The sequence below is a fragment of the Oncorhynchus tshawytscha genome, linkage group LG12 (assembly GCF_018296145.1).
Source record: "Oncorhynchus tshawytscha isolate Ot180627B linkage group LG12, Otsh_v2.0, whole genome shotgun sequence".
NCBI classification, from domain to species: Eukaryota; Metazoa; Chordata; class Actinopteri; order Salmoniformes; family Salmonidae; genus Oncorhynchus; species Oncorhynchus tshawytscha.
Window position 1 is genome coordinate 66,983,254 of NC_056440.1, and position 11,485 is coordinate 66,994,738.

Genomic DNA, 11,485 nt, shown 5'->3' on the forward strand with positions numbered 1-11,485 from the left:
AACATGACATGGATATTCTCTCTCATGTATTATACAGTGTATTTTCCAGAACGGCGGCACTATGACAAGACTCCACTATGTCCCACAAGCCTGTCTCTGCCTGTGTATACCCATTAGGAATACTTGCCTTTCACTAATTATCTATTTCATTCTTTATTTATCTTTAATCGTGTTATATAACGAGGGCTGCCATCAGCGTGCCTTATCACAATTAGTGTTCGATAACCTTGCCACACAGAGAAAGTTGAGCCCCTCTGGTAGTTCATAGCTGGGTGACTAACGAGCCAAATGGGCACGTTAGCAGACAGAGCTCTCAGTGTGTGTCAGTTCCCTTCTCACCTACCCACCCCCACACCCATTCCTCAACTTTATTGATCTTTATTAATGCAATTCAATCTCACACCCTCCTTGCCCCCCAGAGGAATGGATACCCACTTATTTTGTGTCTCGCCTGCTTTGACACGGATTTTGCCCACAGTGAACTTGGGTCTCATTCCCCCACTGCTCCAGGTCTGCATCTTGCTCCACATATTGTTCACAACACTCCCCTCCCAGCGGAACATCAGCATCATCAGGTCCCCAATGTCTGAGTCCAGGGTGATCAGAAAGGTGAATGTCTTATTGCCTGAGATCTCCTCGATGCTGAGAGAAAGAGAGAGAGGTTAGAGAGAGGTACATTCACCTTGATGCACTTCCTCAGGTTTTTTTCCCCAGGTTTCTTTCACACATGGGCTGCAAGTAATGAACCTGAAAAGCAGAAAAAAGGTTTGACAATTAAATTGTTATTTGTTAGCTGAAACTGCTGTGGATGTGAAATAACCATAGTCTTGGGTAGCCTCTTTTATAAGGACATTCAGGGGTGGGAGTGAGGAAGTACAGTATTTTCATCTCCCTCCAGAAGTGTAGCGGCTATGACAGTAGGGAGGAACAAGAATGTGACTCTACTCTTAGTGTAGATGCACGTTAATCATTCATAAGGCGATATACAGCAGAATGGGATCAAAATGTACAGTGGGTTGGCAGGGAGAGTGTTCCTTTGTGATGCACACACATCAATTATTGATATCTCCCTCTCCATTTATAGTCCTATTTCATTCAGAGGTATGAGCTGTTTCCATGTACTTCCATTACTGCTACCCTACTGCTATTTAAAAATATATATTTTTACCCCTTTTTCGTGGTGTCCAATTGTTGTAGTAGCTACTATCTTGTCTCATCGCTACAACTCCCGTAAGGGCTCGGGAGAGACGAAGGTTGAAAGTCATGCGTCCTCCGATACACAACCCAACCTAGCCGCACTGCTTCTTAACACAGCGCACATCCAACCCGGAAGCCAGCCACACCAATGTGTCAGAGTAAACACAGTGCACCTGGCAACCTTGGTTAGCGCACACTGCACCCGGCCCGCCACAGGACAAGGACACAGGACAAGGACATCCCTACCGACCAAGCCCTCCCTAACCCGGACGACGCTAGGCCAATTGTGCGTCGCCCCATGGATCTCCCGGTCGCGTCCGGTTACGACAGAGCCTGGGCGCGAACCCAGAGTCTCTGATGGCACAGCTGGCCCTTAACCACTGCGCCACCCGGGAGGCCCTACCCTACTGCTATTACTGCTATTACTGCAACTGACTGACTGGATGCAGTCTCTAGTGAACGTCTACAGACCCCTTGCACAGTCTTCACATTTAACAGACTTAAAATTCAATCTAAAAAGGGATTCAATTAGATGGAACTACACAATCTAATTCTAGAAAATCTTATAAATTAGTAAAACAAAATTAAGATGCATCGATTGTCTTCACACCCCAGAGTTATTACTTGGTTGAAGCACCTTTGACAGCCGCTACAGCTGTGAATAATTTTAATAAGATTCTACCAACCTTGCACAGCTCCTATGGCATCATATAGTTATTCTGTCAAAATTGCTCAAGCTCAGTAAATTAGGATGGGAAATATTCAAACCTTGTCTCTGATTTTCAAGCAGATTTAAGTCAGGGCTGAGACAGGACCATTCAGGAACACCCAATATATATTTGGCAGCATCATGTTATGGGTATGTTTGTCACCTGCAGGGACTGGGGAGTTTGTCAGGATCAAAAGACATATGAAAGCAGCAAAGCCCAGATAAAAAGTTAGCGGAAACCCTGTGTCAGTTTTCTGAATATATAACACACAAATGTTACACAAATGTTAATGCCAAAGACACACCAGAATGGATTTTCCAGAGGTGTTGAACGTTCCTTGTCCAGTCTACATTCTAACTTAAATTTGCTTGAAAATCAGAGACAAAGTTGAAATATTTCTGTCCATCAATGATTTCCAAACAAGTTTACTGAGTTTGAGCAGTTCTGTCAAAAACAATGGATGTATGTTGCCCTAAGAGTTGTGCGAAGTTGGTAGAATCTTATTCAAAATTATTAACAGCTGTGATGGCTGCCAAAGGTGTTTCCACCAAGTATAACTCTGGGATGTGAAGACATACACAATCAAGACATCTTCATTTTTTACATTTTTTTATTAATTTGGAAAATGTTCTTAAATATTCTTTCACTTTGAAAATGTGGTGTACATCTTTAGGGAAAAAATCTAATTTAATCATTTTTTAGATGTAATTTTAAGGCAGCAAAATTTGAAGACTGTGCAAGGGGTGTGTAGACATTCACTTGGCACTGCATGTAGAGACTTGAACACTTTAGCCCCAGTGTACTGTCTGCATGAAAACTCAGCTCATATCAGGGCCACAGCTACAATACTTAAAGACGCACTCCAGATATTTTTAAACTTTTCCTGTTGAAAAATAATATCCCACTTATAAGGGTAAACAAATGATGTTTTAAGCCAAATAGTGTTTTCTAGACAAAACTGCAAACTTCAAGGAGTAGGCCATTCAAGGAGTTGGTCTGATGGTGCCCGCTGGTGTCATCGGCCTCCCCCTTACTTGAGGGAACATAGAGGAGTAATAGAGAACAAAATACGAAAGGCCCACACCCCAACTTTTGCCATGTCATGAGGATACTTGGACCACATATTAAGATGTGCCTTTTGTTAAGTAAATCAGGTGATAAATGAAGCGCATTCTGGGAGGACACACACTGACCTACCACATACCTGCTGAACTATCACATTACATACATAGGGATTTTCTCTCCTCTAGTTCTAATCATCCCGTCAGGTTGGTTCAGGACTTTCTGGTTCAGGCCCTGGAGAGGGAGTGGCCTGTCTCCATGGTTACATAGCCCCTCCCCCTGCTCATACACACCTCCCCCCAGAGACTAAATGCCTGTTGCCCTGAGATACAAGACACACACACACATTGCTACTGGCTACACCCCACACACACACACCACACACACACCCCCGGATGATCACGAACACATAGACACTAGTGGACTTACTGGCAGACACACACATAACCTACGACTCAGAGGATGAGGGAAGGGAGAGAGACTGTAGCACCCGTGGAAAGGAGTGTGTCGGTGAGGGAGAGGAGTGTGTAGGTGTTGGGGGATCCACGTTCTGCGTCCTTCTCTACTGCCTCAGATGGAGATACTGAGAGAGGAGAGAGAATACAGAGAGAGGAGGTTCTGCATGGTGTGAGCGGCCTTGTCTTTCAGAGAGTTCACATCAGTCCCTGGTCCCCGCCTGCCTTCCACCAGCTCCTCCTCTGGGGAGCATGGCTCAAAGCCTGTCAGTCAATCCCTGACCTGGGGTGGAGTCTGGAGCATCTGCTGAACCTCTACGGGCTTTCCCTGGCTGAGGAGCAGGGGTCTCTGTGGCTGGCGGCCGAGCCAATGAGACAGCTAGACTGGCTGTGGGCTGATGACCTCACTGATGATGTCAGTGTGTGTCTGAACCTTGACCTCCTGGCGTCACTGGTCTACTCCCTGCCTGACTGGCGCCTGCTCTGGTCACCTGACCCCCGCTTCCTCAACCCCTTCCTGCCCATTGCCAGAGCAACCGTTCCATCCATTCTCCCTGTTTCCACAGAGCTTCGTTTATGAAATCAGCTTCTGGGTGGGGCCAGACTGGCAGGAGGCAGAGTTTCATGCTCTAATCAGAGAGGCCAGTAGAGAGACGGTAGAGAATGTTACACTTATAGACACCTACACACCCTACACACACACTGACACACCACCCAACACACACACCTACACACAGACCGACACACACCCTGACATAACACACACCAGCTACTGTTACAGACTCACCTACTGCTCACACACACATGTCCTCTCTCACACACACACACACACACACACACACACACACACACAAACTCCACACATACCTGCAAAGCCTGCTGTACACACGCATGCATCTCACCGTTAGGTAGTGTCTGTCTATGTGTGTGATAGAGATGAGTGCAGTGTTGTAATATGCTGTAGCAACACTTTCCAGACCCGGAAGCTTGTGGTTGGTGTCAGGATGGTGTTGTTGTCAGGATGGTGTTGTTGTCCGGTCGGTGTTGATGTCAGGATGGTGTTGTGTGTCAGGATGGTGTTGTTGTCAGGATGGTGTTGTTGTCCGGTCGGTGTTGATGTCAGGTTGGTGTTGTTGTCAGGACGGTGTTGTTGTCAGGTTGGTGTTGATGTCAGGATGTTGTTGGTGTCAGAATGTTGTTGGTGTCAGGATGGTGTTGTTGTCAGGATGGTGTTGTTGTCAGGATGGTGTTGTCGTCAGGTTGGTGTTGATGTCAGGATGTTGTTTGTGTCAGGATGGTGTTGTTGTCAGAATGGTGTTGTTGTCAGGATGGTGTTGTCGTCAGGTTGGTGTTGATGTCAGGATGTTGTTGGTGTCAGGATGGTGTTGTTGTCAGGATGGTGTTGTTGTCAGGTTGGTGTTAATGTCAGGATGGTGTTGTTGTCAGGATGGTGTTGTCGTCAGGTTGGTGTTGATGTCAGGATGGTGTTGGTGTCAGGATGGTGTTGGTGTCAGGATGTTGTTGGTGTCAGGATGGTGTTGATGTCAGCGGCAGGTTGCCTAGTAGTTCGAGCGTTGGGCCAGTAACCAAAAGGTTGTTGGATCGAATCACCGAGCTGATAAGGTAAACATTTGTCGTTCTGCTCCTGAACAAGATAGTTAACCCACTGTTCTCTGGTAGGCTGTCATTGTAAATAAGAATTTCATCTTAACTAACTTGCCTAGTTAAATAAAGGTTGAAAAGGAGACTGGGATAGGACTTTAACTGCCTCATTGGCTTCAGAGGAGAAACTTTAAAGTGGCTCTTATTGGCTGTGCTTCACAGCAGATTAAGTCTTTTTCAATAAAGCCACAGTCTCAGATTTCTAAGCTCCTGTCACTACACACTTACCAAAGTTCCAGAGACTTTACCTCATCATATCAATCAATCAAGTGTATTTTATAAAGCCCTTTTTACATCAGCAGATGTCACAAAGTGCTTATACAGATACCAAAAACTGTCCCCTTGATCTGAAATAGACCCTAGAACCTTATTTCCTAGTGAGACCTTGTCATGGCATATATTGACCAAAGTGTGTTCCAACTAATATGGTCTTTGCATCAAACTAATATGGTCTTGCATCAAACAATGTAACATGCCTACAATTCCCTGCTTGTCTCTTCCCATGAGACTTTAAAAGTTATTGACCAAGGACTCGTGTTCCAGAAAGCTCTTATGCAAAATGTTATTCCTGGTTTTGTACAGTACAGTACAATGCCATGAATTTAACATGTATTACTCTAGGCTCCTGCCTGTGCCAACTACACGCTTTCCTGCTTGTTAAGTACTGACATTCTACAGTATTTCCTAAGTACATGGAAGAGTGGGTTTTGTCTGTAAGGGACATGGGACACCATTGTGTGCACTTACGTTTGTAGGGCATGTGAGAGCGGGTCTTGTGGTAGAGCTTCTTGCCGGTGACACTGCGCACCCTCCTGACGTTATAGCCCAGCGTGTTGCATTTGTTCTTGAGGCAGTCCAGGCAGGTACCCTTCTCAAAGGCATTGTCATCACTGCATCTGTAGGCCATGATCTGCTTGTCTTTGTTCAGAAGGGAGTCGATGAACAGGTAGACTGAACGCTCATGGGCACATTTCACTGTCTGCTCAAAATCTAGGAGAAAGAGTGGAAATGTGAGTGGAATTTTAAAAGGGGCAGGTAATACGACTGTAACACATATGAATTGTGCATTCAAACTTTCGACTCAAATGTTTCCCTTTGTGATCAGGTCACTGCATCATTCTAGCCCTGGTTAAACGAACTGGGACTGAGGCTATTCAGAACTGTATCTGTTCCAGCCTTCAATCTTTTCCTCTCCTCAGAATACAGACTATGCCTTAACAAGATCCTGATTATACTTTTTAGTTGGTCATTATTTGGGGATTGGTCATTATCCTGAAAGCAGATGATGTCCTGTCACTTCTCTGGGTAAAAAGGCCTGTCTACCTCTTTATGTCTGTGAGCAGACTGATCTGAGACCTGTCTTCGGGCCTGCTTCTCCTGAGGAGTTCTCATCATAGCCTGGAGGCAGAATGCAGAGTGGACAGACAGGGCTGAGGGAGACGTATTTGGCTAATTAACTCATGAGGATGACAGGTAATGTGCTTCTGTCTTTCATGTAAGAAAAAAAATAGTTTTTGATTGAATCCCCTGAAATCCCACCACCACTTATTTCTGACTATTGGGAATTCTATTCATATTCAGCAGAGCAGCGTGAATATAAGATGAGGCACTGCTTTCACACGATACTGCTTTATTATTTTAGTTTGTGCCTCTCTGCAAGGTAAATGGTAATGGTTTACTTTGATCAAAAATAGCTCTTCTCCTTAATATACCCTACCAATATTTTTCTATATGCCAAATGACTCTCCCTTCCCCACTCCACCACTGTGACAGACTCACCATTGATTCCATGCAAGGCGATGTGTTCCATTAAGCTCTGGAAAGGGTGGCATCCTGGTTGGAATTCACCACCGTTGGGGTAGAAGTCAACATGTGCCACAGGCTGCTTGATTCCCACACTCAGCCCCATGCGTTCTTGAGTGTAGGTCTGTCTGATGCTGCCATGCCCTCAAACAGGGGACCTGCTGGATCCAGACCTGGACAAAGAAACACAAAGGATCTCAGGCTTTTCACCAGAGTGCCATTAGACTTGGATACTTCTATAAGAATTGTACTCTAATGCATTATTTAGCCAGGAAATGGTGTGACAAAATATTTACAGAGAGTAGAAAGTCTCACCAGTGATTCGTCCAATCTTTCCAGGTCTTCCCAGGTAGCTTCCAGCAAATCCAGAGATGTGAGCACCAAGACTGTATCCAATCAGATGAACTTTCTCTGCAGGAAACTGGTAAAACTCCTGACACACAAAGATCACTATTTTAGTGTTGATGTGAAAAGGAGGTGATGTGGCATTATTGTCTTTATATATATAGACATTATATCTCCTAAAGAACTTGTCTTCACATTTCTGTCACACAAACAGTACTTTGCAATGACAGTCCTTGTTGAACACGTTGAACACTTTTCTGACTCTCACCTGCAGCCACTGTAGCAGGAATGCTATGTCTTTCCTCACTGCCCTAGTGTTCTTGGCTGCATTAGAGTAGACTGGTCTTCAGAGCAGAAGCAAGAACGGGCACCCAGCTCTCCATCAGAGAGCATTTATCTTGGAAAAGGAGAAATGGGTTTTAGTCTCATTTGTAGGGTTGCAAAGGGAGGGTATCTTACTGGAATCCTTCTACGTTTACCAGTAAACTCACAGAATTTTGGTAACTTTCAAGGTTTTGGGGGGGAATATTATCAGATGACATCTAGACTGGTAGTGGCCTTTTTGGGTACTCCAGATTATCACAGGTGTACATAATTATTTATGTCCCTCTATGTGGCCTTATCACATGTCAAATATATCAACTAATCAAATAACATAGTTTTAAAATACAAACCTGTTAAACATTATCATACATTTAAACCATCAACTTAGTGAATACCATTGGTGTTTAATATGAGGATTTCAGCATGAAATATCATTTTATTTATGTTTTTACACGCTTTTATTTACTTAAATATGTCAATATGTATTTTGTCGCCAAACTGGTAGCAGTTGTGAAAAAATAAATAGTTGGAAGAGTTGCAGAGTTAATTGAAAAATAATGTCATTGCTGATTAGATGCTTTTTTCATATTTTTATTTTTATTTTTTATAATTTTTGAAACTCATGGATAATATGGACACAAATATAAAACATGTATTCTATATATGAATACATTTATAAAAGTTATTAATGTATAAATTACAAAAGTTACTATATATTACCTATTCATTACCAAAATGATAGAAGATTCCAGTAACTTTGTAATTCACCTGTAGCTTTGCAACCCTACTCATTTGGCTCATGTTTTGTTGTAAGGGACCATAGCAAATCTATATAACTTCATTACCCCCAACTTACTACAGTTTCCATCACATTTACCGGCCTGCATCTGAAGTGCAGAACAACAACTGAGTAAAATAAGGAGAACTGCCACCATATTATATCTGGCCCTCCACTGTATAACATTGGGGGCCTCTACCGTCCATTTGTGATGTGTTTTACATAGGAGCCAATGGCCATGTTGTGTACGCGTCATCACTAGTTGAGCCAGGAGGAGTGGAGAGAACAGGCCGTACCGACCATCCGTGGGTGATGATAATGAGTGGATGACTGCTGTTGAAACCACAGGAGGTCTGAGTATGAGGTCTGAAAGCCTCCACCGTGCACCGGTCCTCCATGTCTTTAGCACCATCAGAGTAGAGCTTGAAGACTGTACTGGTAATGTGAGGCATCTTCATTCTCAGGACAGGCTTCGGGTCCTCTACAAATGTTTAAAAAATACAAACATGGTCAATGCAGAGTAATAACAGAGGAAAAAAGGTCTAATGTTTTAGGATTTTATATTTGACATTAATGTGTTTTGAAGTACAACAGCAGATTATTGTGTATAGAGTGGTAGAACAAGCATTGTCATGCATGTGCATTTCATACATACCTGATTATTGAACAGCACAGGGTGCAAACTCATTGATTTAGGAATTGATTCCCCTGTCCACTCACCCACTGCATTGATTTTTTGTTCTGGTAAGTGTTAACTTGTGACTAGAATCTGTGTATTCCTTGTCCAGTTTAACCATGAGTGGACACTAGACTAGAAACACTGCCCAATATACAGTATAACCTTTTGTGGTGATGATGTAATCCATCTTTCATTTGTGATTGCTAGAAATATGAGTTGGGAAACAGCCCTTAGAGATGGTAGATTTGTTTTGTTCATACAACTTACTGTATTTTTTGTATATTTTATATTAATATTTTATATTAACATTAATCTTTTATACCTATTTTTTTAAACATTTGTTTATATTTTATATGCACAGTGTTTGTTTTATTTTCGCCAAACTCTCCCTCCACATTGTTGTCATTTCAGCCACAACAATGATAGTATTGTAGTAGATCCTTCACAACAGTAATCTATTTTACATCTAACTAGCACTGTTAGTATCTTTACTATCAGAATTGGTCATTTTACAGTCACCATTTTGACCCAAATAGGAGAGTTATTACTTGAACAACATGCACTCGGGCATTCAGAAAATAAGCACAGCCCCTATAAATAGATATTAACCAATTGAATTAATCTCTGGTGGATTTCCACCAATGATTGAAATATACACTACCGTTCAAAAGTTTGGGGTCACTTACAAATGTCCTTGTTTTTTAAAGAAAAGCACATTAATTGTCCATTAAAAATAACATCAAATTGATCAGAAATGCAGGGTAGACATTGTTAATGTTGTAAATGACTATTGTAGCTGGAAACGGCAGATTTATTATGGAATATCTACATAGGCGAACAGAGGCCCATTATCAGCAACCATCACTTCTGTGTTCCAATGGCATGTTGTGTTAGCTAATTTGTGTTAGTGTTGTATTAGTTAAACAACAATCTCAACATCAACAGTGAAGACGCTACCCCCGGGATGCTGGCCTTCTAGGCAGAGTTGCAAAGAAAAAGCCATATCTCAGACTGGCCAATAAAAAGGAAAGATTAAGATAGGCAAAAGAACACAGACACTGGACAGAGGAAATCTGCCTAGAAGGCCAGCATCCCAGAGTCGCCTCTTAGCTGTTGACGTTGAGACTGGTGTTTTGCTATTTAATGAAGCTGCCAGTTGAGGACTTGTGAGGCGTCTGTTTCTCAAACTAGACACCTCCCACTCCTCTTTCTATTCTGGTTAGGGCCAGTTTGCTCTGTTCTGTGAACGGAGTAGTACACAGCGTTGTTCGAGATCTTCAGTTTCTTGGCAATTTCTCGCATGGAATAGCCTTCATTTCTAAGAACAAGAATAGACTGACGAGTTTCAGAATAAAGTTATTTGTTTCTGGCCATTTTGAGCCTGTAATCGAAACCACAAATGCTGATGCTCCAGGTACTCAACTAGTCTAAAGTTGACCAGTTTAAAAAACAATCAGCACAACAGTTTTCAGCTGTTGTAATTGTAAAAAACAGTTTTCAGCTGTTGTAAAACATAATTGCAAAAGGGTTTTCTAATGATCAATTAGCCTTTTAAAATGATTAACTTGGATTAGCTAACACAACGTGCCAACACAGGAGTGATGGTTGCTGATAATGGGCCTCTGTACGCCTATGTAGATATTCAATAAAAAATCAGCCATTTCCAACTACAGTAGTCATTTACAACATGATGCTGCCACCCACGTGATTCACATTTGGGATGGTGTTCTTCGGCTTGCAAGCCTCCCCATTTTTCCTCCAAACATAACGATGGTCATTATGGCCAAACAGTTCTATTTTTGTTTCATCAGACCAGAGGAAATTTTTCCAAAAAGTATGGTCTTTGTCCCCATGTGCAGTTGCAAACCGTAGTCTGGCTTTTTTTATGGCGGTTTTGGAGCAGTGGCTTCTTCCTTGCTGAGCGGCCTTTCAGGTTATGTTGACATACGACTCGTTTTTACTGTGGATATAGATACTTTTGTACCTGTTTCCTCCAGCATCTTCACACGGTTCTTTGCTGTTGTTCTGGGATTGATTTGCAATTTTTGCACCAAAGTACGTTCATCTCTAGGAGACAGAACGCATCTCCTTCCTGAGTGGTATGTCGGTTACGTGGTCCCATGGTGTTTATACACTGCTCAAAAAATAATGGGAACACTTAAACAACACAATGTAACTCCAAGTCAATCACACTTCTGTGAAATCAAACTGTCCACTTAGGAAGCAACACTGATTGACAATACATTTCACATGCTGTTGTGCAGATGGAATAGACAACAGGTGGAAATTATAGGCAATTAGCAAGATACCCCCAATAAAGGAGTGGTTCTGCAGGTGGGGACCACAGACCACTTCTCAGTTCCTATGCTTCCTGGCTGATGTTTTGGTCACTTTTGAATGCTGGCGGTGCTTTCACTCTAGTGGTAGCATGAGACGGAGTCTACAACCCACACAAGTGGCTCAGGTAGTG

At 42.6% G+C, this 11,485-nt stretch overlaps 1 pseudogene; it reads right to left on the minus strand.

The window, feature by feature from the left end:
* Positions 1-206: 206 nt before the first annotated feature.
* On the minus strand, positions 207-9,308 carry LOC112264202 (annotated as a pseudogene).
* Positions 9,309-11,485: the final 2,177 nt, after the last annotated feature.